Raw genomic sequence first — 18,031 nt, 5'->3', positions numbered from 1 at the left:
ATGCAACGAGAAATCGCACGACTCCACTCGGAACGCTGTATACGACAAACGGTTGCGTGACAATTTTGATACAAATATTGGGAGAGCTGGCGCCTCATGGAGGTCGCCCAGTAGCGGGTATATATAGAAGAACAAGATGTTTAGGATTGCCTGAAGTGGAGGTGCTCGGCTTGCTGTGTGCGTCTTACGTCCTCTTGATGACGTCACCCTGTTTTTGTTGTCATCGCTGGGATTTTCTGTACCATCTGCGAGTGCGCGCACGCACGCACGCACGCACACACACACACACACACACGCACACGCACACGCACACGCGCACACGCGCACACGCGCACACACACACACACACACACACACACACACACACACACACACACACACACACACACACACACACACACACACACACACACACACACACACACACACACACACACACACACACACACACACACACACACACACACACACACGCGCGCGCGCCGCCGCCGCCGGGTTTTTTCATAATGGGACCAGTGATGCGTTCGCATTAAAATATGTAAGCTTTTATGCAAATAGGGCGACGGGGCTTAACGCCGAAGCAGACAATAACCTCTCTTCAAGCTTCTCCACGCACTGTGCTTTTTGCCATCTCGCAAACATGCAAATCATGTGCGCGTTAGAACCGGTTAATTACGGTAAACCTAAGATCCGACTGTGGCACCGCGCTGACGGCTTCCTCACTTTGTTACTTTTCCCCAGTGACCGTGTGTTACTAGAGGTCTGTATCCAGCTAGCTATGGAGTACAAGTCAAGGATACAATCCTTTCTTGTTTAAAACAGTTCGGTGTATTTTTCTAGTTTCTTTTTTTTTGTTTAAACCGTAAAATACAGCGCTGAACCCTAAAGGAATGAAAGTTCTGCTCGGCAACTGTCTACTCTTGGTGGATACCTCAACCGCGCCATGAGGGACTGAAGGAAGGACTAATTGAAAGAAGGAACAGAGTAACAGGCGCAGCTATGGAGAGCTGCGGACAAGTTTCTTTTATTAATTTATTACTTTATTCTGTATAAGATTCTGCTGAATAATACGTGGCCCAAGTAGGATGGGAATAAACTCGCAAAAGATCTGCGTTATACACTGCTAATAAAAATGAGCTACTGCGCTAAACGACATGAATAAAGACTGCTGGGGTTCTTTGATGTACACTGACATCGCACTGCACCAGAAGCATTGAGCCGCCTTCGGCGGAGGATGTGTCATTATAAACAGCAATCTCTGTCGAATGAAAGAGCACAGGCGGCAAAAACGAAAAGAGCGCAGGCGTACAAACAAGAACAGGCAGATAGCTAAACAGCGTAGCTTCAGCCAGGACTCCGTGATGGAAGCGTCGCGCAATCTCGCGCAAGATGCCGCCATATTGGATTTCCGTACCAGTAGGCTTGAGCGGAGCAATGACTGGGTCAGTGTTTTTTGGAAGCCGCACCTGCTGCTCGCAAATCACGTGTCGAATTTTCAAAGCCGTTGTTACGGAAGATTATTTAGGCACTGGCTTCACTCCGCGGCGTCACTAATCATAATAGTCCAGGGTAACAAAAAAAAAAAAAACAGCTTTGAGAACCCAGCTCCTCACCTGCCAACGCCGCGTGTGGTTTCCGTAACGTTGTGGCCTTACACAAGTAAGGCGTAGTATAGACGATATAGACAACACGTGCAGTTATGAGTTGTGTAGGCAGGTGTTTGCAGACAAGTTGTCTACAGACAAGTTGTGTAGACAGGTGTTTGCAGCTCATGGACGAAAATACATACGAGACGGGACAATTCAGAACTTGAACGAAGGGTGCCGAGTGATCACATAGAGTAGTCAGGGAATTTGGCGCATTGGGTGTAATTATACGGCCACATGGAAGCATGCAGATGCATTGATTCATCCCGCTGATCCATTCGTCGAACTGACAACATCGCCTTAAATCATCTGTCTTACTAATTAAGTGAGATATCTAATAAACTTTATCTGATCTAAAAATAGAACGCCTGCCATCATGATGACAGACAAGCAAAAAAAGATGAATGACTTCGAGTGTGTTTGTGAAGAACACATATGACGTTTACGATAACGATAAAATACAGGCACTGAAGAGTTCTGAACGCGCGAGGATGCTTCATTTATTATTCTGCCGTCAATACGTTACTGTTACGACAGATAAGCCTCTAGGGCTGCGGTTCCATTCATGCTATATATAACATGTACAGCAAGCATTTCCAGGAATACCACGCCTATATTCGCCAAGGGCTTCGCATACGACCATCTATGCGTCTAGTCGCAAGAACATTCCAACCCACCATTATCCCACTACTACGCCGCGAGATCGTGTTATGACCCGAAAAAACACGCTAGAACAAACAGCTCCACCGCTATGCACCGCTGCACAACGACGCTGCGCGACAGCGCTCTATGACGCACCTCGGCGCCCAGCGGCCGTCTTTCCGCGAAATCGCGCCCAGCATGGCCCCACGGCGCGCCAGAGGCCCCCAGGCTCGTCTTCCGTTCGTCGTCGAACCCCCATCGCACGCCCCGGCAGTCAACGTTATTCGTCTTGCTCACGCAATACAGCCTCCGCAATCCAACTTCTTCAGTGCCGCGAAACGTCGTGCGAAGGGAAGGCGGTGGCCAGGCTATAACCTCGGCACCCCCCGCTGCCGCCGTCGTCCATATACAACCCCACCGATAGCCTCCGACTCGCCCCAGTGGCGAGCCCAGCCAGGAGCTAAGGCTGCGTGGGATTTCGGCTCCTCCGGGCCGCAGCACAAGTGACGCCGGGCAGCATGCAATGGCCCGCGCGTCTTCCCTGCTGCTTTTTGCTGTACCCAGTGCGTCGGCCCACTTTTGTGATCTCTTCGCGTGCCGTGTCGAGAGGGCAAAGTAGCGCCGGCCGTAACGGCGACAGCAGCGAGGACTGGGACGACACTTCGCCATGCGGGAGGGTCGTTGTCTCGTCGCCGCACGCCTGGCGCGACCGTCGGGATCTCCGTGCCTGCTTTGGCGTCACCCGTCGTGTTGATCCCTTGATCTCAGCGTGGCTGGAAACCACTCGCCGGATAAATAGACGCCCAAGAAAAGGGCCAGACAATCCCGGTTCATTCCGAGAGGGACGCCCTCTCCTTTCGCACTTCACTCGAAAGAGATGTGCGAGGAAAGAAGAAGAAAGGAAGGAGGAGAACGAGGGAAAGAGAATCAGAAAGGAAGCAGTAGAAGGAGGGAAAGAGATTCAGAAAAGAAGAGCAGACAGCAGCGAAACGTGTTCGTAAATACGAAGAAACAAAGAGGAATCGTTTACGCGCGCCGACCGGAACGTCACGTGGGTGAAACCGACCGTGACGAGAGTGCGGTTGGCTGTGTGCGCGTCGGTCAGCACGGGCCGCCCCTTGCTCTGTACCGGAGCGGGTCATCTCGGAGCTCCGGCCAGTTATGGTATGTCGGAACTTGGCGGTGAAGCTGAGCACCCGGCTACGCAGTTGATGAATATGCTTTGAAGCAACTTTTAGGCACGAAATGTTTTAAGCTTACACGATGGTAACACCATAGAAAGCTCCAGCCAAAAGTGCGCACTAAAATAGGGACACTTCACGCTGCGCGTCCGTACTCTGCGAATTTGAGTGAAAAGTTATTTTCCAACAAAAATGCTTATTTTAGTCCTACCCTTGGTACCTTTACCGCCATGACTGAATCGGCAAAGGCGACGCTTGCTCCTTAAACACGAGGCCGAAATTTATCAGCCACTGTTTCCTCGCTGAACATCTTTGTCTTGAAAAGCTCTTAGGTTTTGAGTGAATGAATGTGTCACCGGCCTACACTGGAGGTAACTATAAAATGGTCCCGCAGAATTAAATTCATAAATTAGGCGTTGAAGGATGAAACGCATTCTGCATTTCAGCATTTTTGTGCTTGAGTGCCGAGAACTTAGGCCTACTAAGTACGTTTCTCCCACTTTTGAAACGTTGACGGCACAGAATGTGGTTATAAATGCTTCCATTTCCTCGGTGCTCAGAGCTTGAGGACGTATTCACGTGGCAGATTAAATGTGCACCCCTCGCGTTCCTGAATATATTACACCCATCGGTACCTTTTAGCGATGTATGCAACTGTTTTCTTTTATATCACGCTATATTACGCGATGATTTTGGTAATTTAGAAAACATTTAATTGTAAAAGCATCAACAAAGCGCCATTGCTTACGCGGGTTCGTCGAAACAGACTGTCTAATCATAACGTTAATACTTTAGCAATGCTTGTTGCTCCAGGGCATAAACACTATTGCATACAGGGCACAGATAATCAAAGAAAAGCAGGGCATATTGCATGAGTTGTTGCTTCCTATTCTCTGCTTCTGAACGAGGCAAAGCTTTGGTGAAATAAGTGGGCATACATTTAAGAGATAAAAAAAATATTGCGGATATAATACATTTGTGATAATGAAGATGAAGACAAGCCCAAGTTTCCTCTTGTATCTTTGCCTTAATGATTGTGCAATTTATGCTTTCGGCATTGCGACCACACTAGTCTCAACGTGGCTGGAGACAAGAGCGTCATTGGTCTGCGGAGGCTGTGTCGGATCACCTAAAGGAGCGAGGGACGCTCAAACAGCAAGAGTGGGATCCTCGATTAGTGATTCTACCCACCGCATCAGCAAAGCCTTTGGGACAATTAATCGTTTTATTAAACTCCTATATAAACACTGTGCCTCTCTCCAATGCCACAGGGTGCGCGTCTAGGTCATAAGAATACAATCAGGGACTCCGGAATTTTTTTTCTTATTCCAGGAGAGGGGAGGAGGGGGGGGGAGAGGTAGGACTTCGGGTTTGTCCAGCTATTTGTTTGGTTATTTATTCCATATTTTATTTAAATATTCGTTCAATTGTATTTTTGTTTATAATTTTTATATTCCACTGTTCTAAAATGTATTTCTTAATGAAGATAGAAAAAAATTGCAATGGGCAGCTTTATACACGAGGAGTGATCGACTCCATTAGGAAGTTTGTGCACAGCCTGTTTCAATTCTGCTGGTCATGCTTATAAACAGAAGTCAGCCTATCAATGCATTCCGTATGGGCATGATTTTTTCATCTTACTGAATATAAATGCATTGCGACTGGATATGAAGCTAACCAGCTCGGCGCCATTGTGCTTGAAATTAAGCACGTCTTAAAATTGAAGCGTTTGTCATACATCTGGTCTTAGTGCAAGCGGTTGGAAACTGAGGGCACTACCTCCTCTAAAAAAAGGTTAAGGGAAGGGGGGGGGGGGGCGACCTCCTCCTCCTGCTTTCTCTGTTCCGGAGTCAGTGGAAACAAATGGCGCAGCGGCAGTCCCTCATTTGGTGGACATTAGTAGTAAGGAATTGGCGGACACTTCAATATCGGCGGGCACTTGAACCGCGTCGTAAGGGTAGGGTAAAGGTGGAAGTGGAAGAAGGAGGAAGAGGTGCCGTAGTGGAGTGCTCCGGAGTAATTCGAAAACATGAGGATCATCTTTAGCGTGCACTGACGTCATACAGGACGCGGCCACATTTTGGGTTTCGCATCCATCGAACCCTTGAAGTACACCTGGAGTATGCCTGAGGGAATTAGGGAAAAAAGTGAAACAGGCAGACGATTATGCAGAGCGACACTACGAGCCAGGCGTTCCTCTCTCGTAGCATCCTGCACATCGGCTGGACGTTAAACACAGGTGGTCGAAATTTATCCAGAGCCCTACAGTGCGGCGCCTCTTTATCGCTTCCTTTACATGACGACGTCATCTAATGGTGGTTGATTTTCAATGCAAAAACACCTGCTTCGAAGGAAGAAAGCCAATGTCTCCGATGGCAAAGCCCGCAGAGCTTTGTTTGGTGGCATCCGACGACGGATTGCAGGGCGGGGGCGAAGACACCGGGAATTTGAAATCTCACCATACGTGACGTCACCGTCAAGCTTCTCCGCACTTTCTTGGTGCTGTGAGGAAAAGTTTGAGATTCGATCGGCAGTTACATCACTATTTTAAATACTAACCGTAGATTCGAGTCTTTGAACCTTGTGAAATTCTCAACAAACGGTTCAGCTTCCCTTTTAAAAAAATTGTTGCTCAAGCCCATTTTTTTTTTGGCTGAAGCTATCACGCAATAAAGTTGCTGCGTTTTTTCTGAGTCATGTTGTACGCCCAGTTTCCTTGCCGAGAACTCTACATTGCTCTGGTTAAAATCTACGGGGTGCCTTGCACTGCATGACGTACATCATAGCCCGGTTGTGACATCTGTTGCGGCAATTTTTTTCAGAACTAGCTTGGCTGACGCCAGGAATCACCTTAAGTCAGAAGAAGGAACCACGCAAAACAACTTTAGTGCATTCTGACACGTTTGAAGGACTGAAGCCAAGATCCTTGGTTCCCAAGAGCAGCATACAATAACTCCGTCGCATGCTAGACGCTATGTGCAACCATAGTAACATAGTTATGCGTGATCTTCGACGAACACGTCACTATGTAAGTTGGGGACTTTCCGGAATGCACAACGCACAGCGAGTTCAGTCCGATTTTCTGTTTGTTTGCTTGCTTGTTTGTAAGGTATATCTTAATCTCAGTACCATAATGTTCGGTTTGGTTTATTAGGGTTTGACGTCCCAAAGCGACTGAGGCTATAAGGGACGCCGTAGTGAAGGGCTCCGGAAATTTCGTCCACCTGGGATTCTTCAACGTGCACTGACATCGCACAGTACACGAGCCTATAGAATTTCGCCTCCATCGAAATTTGGCCGCCACGGCCGGGATCGAACCCGCGTCTTTCGGGTCAGCAGCCGAGCGCCCGGACAACGGTTGTGTCGGCATTTATTACGACTTCCCACGTCGTTGATTGTGGCCAGTACTGAGAAAACCATGACGTCATAAACACTGTGCGACCACGGCCTTGACGTACGACGTGCGGGTAATGCGTGGGCTCACAAATCTAGGCATCACCTACGCGCTGACGCTGCAAGCGAACCATCGGTAGCAGGGCATCTACTGACGTCAGTAGTCCTTGCCGAACGTCAAGAAAACAGCGGACTTCACTCAGCGTATAGAGGCAGACTGTTTTCGTCACGTCGTAGACTATTTTTCAGGGTGCAGCACTTTTGATAAGGTCACGTACCCAGCCTTAAAAATTGAGTTAGGTTTACTATGTGCCACGTTATTTTTTATTATTTCGTGGAAAAGAAGCGTAAACAGAATCCGTACGACTCCAGGTGTCTCGGCCCCTGTGTTTTGGGAGTGGTCACCCAAAACGCTATGTTTTTTTTTGTTAGAACCGTTCCGTTTCTAAATCGGTCCTAAATGATAAGACTATCGTAGGAAGGCTAGTAATTTGTCCCTCTTTATAACTCAGCTTCAGAGCAGGCGTTGGAATGGGCTGGTTTCTGGGTGCCATGAAATGGTCGGCCTGTTTCATTAGTGCGGACGAAAGTGAAGAGACTGTTATAACTTTGTAGAGATTGAAGATTTCGAGTGGCATGACGCTCTTGAGAACCTAGATTCATGGAACGAGAGCGAAAAACTGAATTGCTTGCAACTCATAGTGTTATAAGTCTATTTGGTGAAAAGGTCGTATACTGTCACAGAGAAAGTAAACGCGAACAGGGTGACTAACGCGAAAGCAAGAATAAAAATACGTAGTAGCTGCCGAAGAACGAATGCAGGCAGGTTCCATTACCACTTCCAAGCAACAGTCTTAGCGCCATTGAAAATCAAATGCGGTGGCACTTAGTCTCCTTAGGCTAAAATTATCTTGCCTTGCTGTTCACGTTTGAGTTTATTTCATGTTTTATCTGACGCTGACGATACGTATGCGTGAAGAGGCGCCATAGGCAACCCGAATCCTTCAGGCGTGGGTGAAGTACACCGCTAGGCTAGAAAATAATTTAATGGCAAGGAATACGGCAGCTGCCACCAAAAGTAACAGAAATGGGTGTGTTCGGCTTATAGAAACGGATAAATCAGCAGCGCAAGATGACACACGAAAAATATGTGTGTAAGTAATATACAGAGAAAAAAAGACAGACGGGACAAATTCTGTAGCACGCCAAAAGAGCAACAAAAACAGAGGGATCACTTAAGCTCCGCCCTAAGTTTATGACGGGTAGCTTAATAAATTAATGCCCATATATGCAGACTGGTCACTCTCTACTTTACATTTATATAGATCCCTGGGAGTCCTTGTACTACTTAAGGCGCGGTGGTGCAGCTTTTTTTGCGATGCGCGGTGCTGTCCTGCGATGGCAGGTGCTGACACCGGTGGGGCTTGTGCAACCTATAGGTTGCTCTTCCCGGGCACCCTCTCGCGACCAATCATTAATTTAACTGCCACCTGCCCCGGTGGCCATTTTGCTCACAATTCGGTGGGTAGGTTATGATGACGTAACAAAGTCACGTGACATAGATGGCCCACCTAGTCTGCCTCTGCTGAGGTTTTTCGCTCACAACGGCGACGTCGACTATGACGACGCCGGAAAAAGAAAAGAGAACATTAACTTTCGGTTGACATCGTTTAGTACTTTTAAATAATCCGCCATTGGATTTTCAAACCGAAACAGAAACAACTTCGCGTATGTTAAAAGCTTAAGAAAGTTCGAGGTATTATTCGTTTGTTTACAGAAAGGAAGCAGAATTAAGAAACTCAGACTAAGTTCACTACATTTCATGCGTGTTTACGTAAGTTTCTCTTTCTCCATCTTTATCCACACACACACACACACACAAAAAAAACACGTCTTCAGTAAAGCCGTTCTAGTTTCTGCTGTCCCAGAGCGCTAGTGACAACACAGTTATTATAGGAACCCGCACGGCAGAGTTTCAGATGGATTTTGTTTTTATAGGACCAGTCTAACTGGCCCTGTTTGTGTAGGATTGGCTAACGGCATACGGCGCTGGTTAAGCGAATTTATTTAAGCCAGCATAACTAAAATTTCCTGGTATCCACTGTTACGTCACACGAGTAGTTCCTGCGAGCGCCGAGTGCATCGCAAGTGTGTTCGCTATTTCTGTGTTTTGCGGCCAAATGCGATGTGGACAGAACTAGAACGGTCAGGTAGTGCCGTATATCACATTCCATACAGTACCGACTTAATCGAAATTCACGGGAAGTGTACATGGCTATTTTGGTAGGTTAGTGCATGATGTCAGGAACAAGACAACGGCACGAAAAACAAAACAAAACATAAACAAAAAGAGGTTAAGGAGAAGGCACACGCAGTCACGCTCACTAATAATCGAATGTTAGTGTATTTCGTGCTGTTACCTCGATTCTGGCATCGAAACCTACAAAAAAAAAATGCTTGTATTGATGGATTTTGGGTAACTTAGTTACACACAAGTAAAATCTTCTTGCACCTAAAAGGCAGAACGAAAGCGAAAATGAATCAGAGGACACGCGTTTTTTCTTAGTTCTTTCCTTTCTTGTGGCCTCTTCGAAGTTCTGTAATCCTTATTGGTGACCAAAGCTGCGATTAGCATTTTTTTTTTTTACGGACGCAGACTTGCGTCTATAATCATTAGGCATTTAAACAGTCGTGGCACCCAAACTGAAGTGTAGGTAGTCGACGTCGACTACTGTCAGTCTTTTTCTGGTGTGACACGCGACTACAATATGGAATCCCGCTTCAAACTAAACAAAGTTTTCGAGGTGGGTCGCCTCGGTCTGTACCGTGTCATAGGCTTCAACAAAGCATCGAGTACGACAGTTCTTATGATGCAGATCCGCTGTGCAAATCCCGGGGCGGGCAAGGGTGGAGACCAGTTAACGAAGACATGACACTAATTAGCGCTGTAATTCCCCCGCAGTGATTGCATTTCGCAGACTTGTCGCAGCCGCGATGTAAACATGTCATTCACGTTGCTCACCAGCGTCTTTTGGTAGCTCGTTTAATCCTGCCAAATCCCGGCAGTCGGACGGCAGCGAAACTCTTTGGTGCGCCTAATCTTTTCGTTTACCTTGCTCCGAAACTTACGCCTCGTGCACAACTTGCCTGCGCGTGTGGCACGAAACGATTTTTTTTTTCTGTCATTTCCAAAGCAGCGAGTCAAACTTTGAGGCAGGCTGACTACTCCTTCTCTCGTGAAAGCCCGCATTCTTTCCTTCCCCCAGCTGACCAGACAGTGTGGTAATCTCGTCAGGTCGCCTCCGCGCTGTTCTATTTGTTCTTCGGGCGAGACCTCAAACTTCGGCGTAATGGACTCTATTTCAGGCTCTTGTATGACGTCCCACTTCCGCTTTTCACGGGTAAAGTTTAAGCCCGCACCTAACGAAGAACGCGCTGAGTTCGCGACACAGCGTAGGTGGACGGCGACCCAGCAACCTCCAGCTTCTGAGAGAACCCGTATGAGGACACCGAAGATCAAATTGTGAGGTGCCCGGCGACGGCGTTTTGGAGCACGTCTCACGCCACACGGGCCGCTATCTAATTAGCGGCGTGGACGGCAAAGTTAATTACGGCGACGGCTTCATTGCACCGTTCCGAGCGCGAAATGCGACAACTTGACCGTTACGCGTGCGCCACCTGACCCAAGCATCGCAGCGGTCAAAACGAAGATAAGTTTCCCGAAGCACTTCGCGAGGCCGATCCCTGTGGCGAACCCTCTTAACCGCTGGCGTGTCTGCAGGCTGTGTTGGATGCCGGGCGAGCTTGGCTACGGGGTGCGTTGCTTATGGACGTAATGAATCCCCATGTGCATGTTGTGATTGTGTAAGCGGGGGGCAACGACGTTCTCACAGTATACACGCCTCATCTTAGCGAATCTGATAAGAAAGCCCTGTAAGCGGAAACGATGACGCAGACCTCTCGGCGGCTTCTCCCCTCTCTGCGGTAACTCAAAACTGTCTCCCCAGAGCGTCGCCAGGCCCTTAGCGCAATCAGCAGGTTCACGGCTTTCAAGGACCGCTCATTAGTGCGCAGTAAGGGGCACGCTGTTTACCCAACGGAGTGGCTTCGATTTAGAGAGTGAAGTGGGATTTCTTCTATGCTGAAAGTGACAAAGACGTGGCGGACTTGGCTGTAATGCGCGTGAAATTAACCTGAGAACAAACTTCTTTATTCGTACCCCGGATAAACTGAAAGGACTTACCACTCAAGTCACGAGGCTGCCTGTGAATATTACGCGCTTGATTTAGTGTCAACACAGGCACGATTTCAAAGTTTCAACTCCCTTCTTTCCTTGCGCGCAAGAGAGCGATTTTCAAAAAATGTCTGCCCAAGTGCTTATCGATAAATGCGAAGGGGTACGTTTAATATACTTGTCCCGCCTTTCCTCGTTCTTAGCGCCCGATATTTAGGTTATTGACACCTGGCGTAGGATAATCTAGAAAACAAAAACAGCGCTTAGTCTTTGTGCGTTTGCGCTGTTGAACCTTCATTATGCTGTAATGCGTTTGTGTGGTTTAAAATTAAAACGGCGATGCTGCAAAGCGCCATATGCGCTTGAAATAATGCGAACCGCTAGCGAAGAAAGGCGGATGTTATGACAAAATAAGAAGTAGCCAAGCAGTTTGTTTCGCGTCGAGCGATTTGGGAAGGCAACCTCAGAAGGAAGCAAAACAAAATCATTTGCGTTAGGGTTAGCGACAACCAGAGCTGGAATGCATATGGGTTTATGCAGCTCGACACAACGGGTTACGCTAGGTGTGCAAACTAGGTCTGGTTTGCCGCTGTGCCTAACCTGGGACCTCGCCGCTTCCTCGTTGCACAATAGACGCTTTCGCTCCACCGCACCCTTGTTGGGAGATCGAAAGTACCAGAGCCACCAGAAGAGCGCAATGCTTACGGCCCAGTGAAGCGTTTAGATCGCAATCATAGTTTTAGATCTTCCACTGCATTGTTTAAAACAGCTGTCTTCTTCTTTTTTTTTTTTTTTTTGAAGCTTCTAATGCGTCGGGTCACCGCTTTGTGCGGTTTTTCGCTATCGGCTGCCGACTGTTATATTTCTGATAAAGTCAGTCGGTAGGAGGACGATAGCCCTACCGAATTCCCGGGTTCAAACCCGGGGATCTCAGTTAAGCACCCGGTTGCTCTTTTAGGCACGTGCCTACAAGTAGGAGGCTAATTTTTCTTACCTGGAACTTCCTTCGTCTCGAGAAGTTCCAAGAACTGTTCTGTTTATATTACTAAAGTGGGTAGCGGTGCCATACTGACCTGAAAGAAAGCAGAACTCTGCTGCTTTTTTCTTTCTTTCGAACTTCCTGAAACGTCAATCTGATTGAAAAGCAACGCTTATCTAGACCAGCCAAATTATTCTTCAGGCGCTGTTGTAGCTGCTGCCGCACATACATAGGCCCGTGAGTCCGAAGACATCGGTTTTAGAATTAAGCCTGCAGATTGGAAAACGCCTCCTTCTAGTATGGTCACATCTCCGAACGACCTTTGCTCGAAGCGCTGTCATTTGTAATTAGGCGAGAAATTGCTCTCTTGCGCCTGTCACCTCTTTCGTGGAGCTTTTCGAACCTGAGCTCTTGCAGCCGAGTTTCGCTTCGAGTTACCAAAAGGTCTGGTGGCATTTGGCTGCGCGGTTCTCAGTGCCCTTCATCTCCACAATGTTCCTGCCTGCACTCAAACTGCCCACTGATGTGGCAGTTTGAGTGCACAAATCATCCATCTCGCTCCTCCATTCAGCCTAATTCCCTGGCATCGCGGAGTCTAGCTTCTTGATGCAAGAGTATGGGGTAAACTTTCCTTAATTTCTTTTTTGCCAGCGAGTTACAACTGCGCGTTTCATGCACAGGCTGTTTCACAGTTAGAGGGAAATTCGGAGCGCGTGGCTTCGTGATACGGAGAGCTCTGGAAGCGCGCTCCGCTGGAAAGCTCGCGCATACGCTGACGGCTCAGGGGCGGAGTCTCGCCGCGTCGTTTGCTACGGCGCGGATGCGCTTGGCTCGGACAAAAATAAGGTGTATTACAAGGGCAAGGCGACGGCTATCACCGTTTTTTTACAGCAACTGAGCTTATAGACCAAAAGAAAGGTTTTGCCGAGCCATCCTCTGAGCCATCACTACCAACAATGCTCTTGTAGAAACTGCCCTTCGCAGCATGCTTCATTTTTACGTTTTCTTTTCCAAGACCGCAGTACTGATATCGCTCAGTTCTAAAAACGCAGCGTGATGAAGACAAATTTGGCGCGTTATTATTTGAAGCGCGAAAGAAAAACGAATCAGTGAGGGTAAAACCAATCCCGTACAGCCGTAGGGATCAGACACTACAAAACCAAGGAACATTATGGAATCATGTTTACAGAATTTGCTCTTAAAGTGCTGCCTCTTGACACAGTTGTCTGCCCCGGACAGCATGTAGCTGCCGGTTAGGAAATACAAACGCCATGCTCCGGAGTTAGCCTTGTTCACGACGGCCTCGGTGACAGTGCATATTTTGCACGGCATAGCAGCGTAAAGGGAATCTGTAAATGCAGTGTTTATTCGCAGCACGTCAAAATCGGTGAGACTGATGAAGGCGGCGGTGACTCAGCGTTTTTTAAAATAAAATAGTAGACGTTATCTCAATGCTTCCGTCATAGCGGGAGGCATTATTCTTCGCAAGCGCAAGCAGCATTTCTGAACTCTGTACTGTTTAAGATAGTTGGCGGTCGTTTCTTTCTACTCGATCGAGAGTCTTGTGATATAGCCATTGTTTACGGAGCGCACCCGCTCAGTAGCAGACGACGCGACGGGACTCCGCCCCTCAGCCGCCAGCGCAGACTGCGCTTGCGCGTGTTTCCCAGCGGGGCGCGATTCCAGCGCTCGCCTCAACGCGAGGCCACGCGCTCCGAATTTCCCTCTAACTGTGAAACAGCCTGTACATCCGCTTACGTCCTGTGCTCAGGCGTCTGCTGAAAATTGGCTGTGCCGCTAAGTGAGTGGGCAGCGAAGCAAAGACTCTTTAAATCTTTTAAGGGATTTTGGCAGAAAGGTCCAGAATAGAAAACAACATTGTGGCGACACGCTCAAATGTGACACGCTGCACTTAACGATACGCTTTATTCGTGCATGAAAACTCGAACCTATGGCAGACGCAGAAGAAAAGTAAGCAGGCAGAGAGCGAAGGAGGGAGGAAAGAATAACAGGACGGACAGAAGAGGCGAGAAGAAGAAGGTTATAGGGAGAGATGAAGCGAATGGGTGGCACTGTCACAACTTGTCGCGCATACACGACGCCATCTGGTAGCGGAGGCTGGCGAGCATTCAGGGCTGCTGGCGCACCATCGCAGAATTTTATTGGCCCTGGACATCAAAGGGGCATTCGATAACGTCAGCCACGAAGCGATCCTTACGGGCCTAGACAAGCTGGATTGCGGGCGCAGAATCCACGGCTTCGTCAAAGCCTTCCTGTCCGACAGAACTGCCACCATCGGCATAGGAGACCTTCGATCGGACAAAATTCGCACTCCAAATAAGGGAACACCCCAAGGGTCAGTTATCTCCCCCTTACTTTTCAACATAGCTATGATAGGCCTAGCTCGAAAACTAGAGAACATCGAAGGCATCAGGCATGCAATGTATGCTGACGATATAACAGTCTGGACAAACACGGGTTGTCTCGGAGAGAAGGAAGAAAGGCTACAGCAAGCGGCCTCTTGTGTAGAGCGATACCTCGCAGAAAGAGGACTCGCATGCTCGACCGAGAAATCGGAACTGCTGAGAGTCTGGAGAGGCAAGCAAAACCGGACCGTCCCAACCAACGAGGACCTAAAACTCAACGTCTACCTTGACGGGACACCCATACCCGAAAAGACAACAATAAGAATTTTAGGCATGTGGGTTCAATCCAACCAGCGCAGTACTCACACTTTTACCCTGCTCAAAGCAACAACACTACAAGTCTCACGCATGATCACCCGCATCACCAACAGGCGACATGGCATGCGTGAAGAGGACACACTCAAACTAGTCAGAAGCCTTGTAGTTAGTAGAATCACGTACAGCCTACCCTACCAGTGCCTCAACAAAAACGAAATACAACAAGCGGATGCCCTGCTACGCAAAGCGTATAAGACAGCGCTCCGACTTCCGCGCAACACGTCAACCGAAAAACTCATGGCCCTGGGATTACATAACACCTTTGAGGAGCTACGAGAGGCGCAGCTTGAGTCGCAAAAACTCAGGCTGTTGCAGACAACGACTGGAAGAGCGCTCCTGCAGAGGCTCGGATACCGCGAGCAGATGCGAGAAATGACGAGGACGGCAACGATCCCCGACGAGCTTCGCAAGACCCTCAAGGTAGCGCCAATACCAAAAAACATGGATCCCAACCTCCATCGAGGCAGAAGAGAAGCGAGGGCCGACTTCATCGAAAGAACATACGCTCCTCAAGCCACGACCGTGTATGCAGACGCGTCTTGGAGAGGAGGAGATACCAAAATCGCTGTGGCGGCGGTGGTCGATTCGTCTTTACGCGAAATGACCAGCGCGTCTCTCCGAGGCTGCACAGCTGCAGAGTCCGAGGAAGTAGCCGTTGCTCTAGCGGTGGCGGAGGGCTATAGAACCGGGCGGTCGCTAACAATACTCACCGACTCTCAAACAGCCTGCCGAAATTACATGAATGGCAGGATAGGTCGTCACGCGCTCCGTATACTCCTCGCAGCGAGCGACAGAATTAAAAACCAGGAAGAACAAAGCGACAAGATCCCACACAAAATTGTGTGGGTACCGGGGCACACGGGGGTGGCAGGGAACCAAGAGGCCGACAGGATAGCTCGAGGATACATTACTTTCCGAGCATCCGATGAGCCCGCGGAACTCGCGCCAGCACCCAGGGATTACTCGGCCATACTACAAAACTACAGAGGCAGAAGATTGCGGTATCCCCCACCGCACAAATCTCTCAGCAGAGAGGAAGCTGTCACTTGGAGACAATTACAAACAGGCTCTTTCCCAAACCTACATATACTAAACAAAATGCACCCTACCATATACGCGGACAAATGTCCCTGGTGCGACGGAAAACCTACTCTCTATCACATCACATGGGCCTGCCAAAAGATAGACGTGGTCCCCAAAATACAAAACCCGAGTGCGGAGCAGTGGGAGACTCTGCTGTCTAGCGACCGCTGTGAAGACCAAGAAGGTCTGGTACAGCGAGCTCAACGGGCGGCAGTGGCCAGCGGAGCCCTGGACTGAGGGCAACCGACCACTGATTAGAGGCGGACGACTTCGACAGAGAAGACTCCTGGGGGTAAAATCAAGGAGAAAACGTCTCTGAAGATGCTCCCAAACCGCAGGAAAAAGGACTAGAGTAAAATAAAGTTTTTCCTTCCTTCCTTCCTCATCAGCGGGCGATTATCGAGCCAGTGGAAAGAGAGAACAGCGCTTGCCTTACCGTGCTGAACACAGGGCATGAACACAGGGCATGAACAAAGTGCAGCCTTTGTCAAAAGTTTAGAGCCCAAGGGTGTTTGCTTATAAGCCGTATAGTGAGGCTGTTGTAGCATCTGTTCGGAAGGGGTAGAATCAAAGTTTCGCTTACCTTAACAAAAAACAAAAATCTGGAGGAACACTTAAGCTCCACCTTACAATATGACGCGATAGCTTTAATCAGTCAATGCCCATATATGTGGAATTGGTCATTCTCAACGTTACATTCATTGGATCCTGGGAGTGCTAACACCACTCCTTCTACAAAGGTGCATGCAGCGGTTAAGAGATGCACCACTGACCTGCGATGGCAGGCGCTGCCACCGGTGGGGGCTTATGCGACCCAGATTACTCTTCCCGAGCGACCTCGTGCGATCGATCATTGAATTAACAGCCACCTGCCAGTGTGGTTAGTTTTCTCGCAATCCGGTGGGCAGGTTCTGGTGACGCCACAAGGTCACGTGACCTAGGTGGCCCACCTGGGTTGCTTCTCCGGCGGGTGGACACCTGGGCCACCCTGCGCCACCCTATTTTTCGCTCACAACGCCGTTAGTACCGACAACGCCGACGCCGACAACACCGACGCCGGAATTTCTGGGTAACGAGGCCTTGAGCGGTATCGCGTCACTATATGGCACGCCGGGAATGCACAACGAGTCACAGGGCATGGCCCAAAAGCAAGCCCCCCTGGGCTCTAAATTTCTTACAAAGGATGCACGGGGTGGTACAATCTTATAATGTACATGTGAGCGTGTGGCCACGCTCTTCTGTGCTTCAGTGCGCACATTTTTTGGGGGGAAAATTATACCAAAATAGCCATTTAATACCCGTCTCGCAGTGCACCCAGCACCATTGCCAACGTCGCGAGTTTGAAAGAGTGGCTGCAAAAGATATCCCAACTTATAATACGTCGCTTGCTGCAAAATGAACGCTATAGAGCTGTTAGGTATACTAATGAAAAATCTGAATCCGAAACACATCTGATAGCTGCACGACAGCAGTTCTTCAGCAGGAGGAACATTTTAGCGCCAACTCTCCGAGTCACTCTTGTATCGCTTTTGAACATCGTTTTTTTATTTCATAGTATTTATTCTAGATTTGGTAATGCACAGAAAAGATATATACATTATATATATATATATATATATATATATATATATATATATATATATATATATATATATATATATATATATATATATATATATATATATATATATATATATATATATATATAACGTTTGAAACGGTTGAAACAATTTATTGACGTTTCGACTGTGGAACGGCCTTCGTCAGAATGTGATATTCTGACGGTCGAAGCGTCAATAAATTGTTTCAAGCGTTTCAAACGTTGGTCTGCGTTCTTGCTACTACGTACCGTGCCGAGATTTCTTTTTTGCTGGATTATATATATATACATATATGGGTGTGTGTATACAAACAAAAAGAAAACTGTTTACGGAGCACCTAGGTAGGCGCTATGTGGCACAAACTTGACAGAACCATAACAGAACTAAAAGGCTGGCAAGGATATACACCACATCAGGAGAGGAAACCAATCCGGTAAAAAGTCTAATTCTTTGTAAATGTCCGTTACCTGCAGCAACATCGTTAGCGTCAATGCAAGGCCTTCGTTGACTTCTCTTTCTCATATAACA

General features: G+C 48.2%; 1 protein-coding gene across 2 annotated transcripts in view; it reads right to left on the bottom strand.

Moving 5' to 3' along the window:
* LOC149341629 (uncharacterized) overlaps positions 1-18,031 on the bottom strand; it is a 138,166-nt gene that overhangs the window by 69,092 nt on the left and 51,043 nt on the right. The gene's annotated exons all lie outside the window — the stretch shown is intronic.

This window comes from Amblyomma mixtum, chromosome 5, assembly GCF_055824585.1.
Source record: "Amblyomma mixtum isolate Tamu chromosome 5, ASM5582458v1, whole genome shotgun sequence".
Classification (NCBI taxonomy): Eukaryota; Metazoa; Arthropoda; class Arachnida; order Ixodida; family Ixodidae; genus Amblyomma; species Amblyomma mixtum.
The sequence above is the reverse complement of the archived record's forward strand: the minus strand, read 5'-3'. Positions and strand labels throughout refer to the sequence as shown.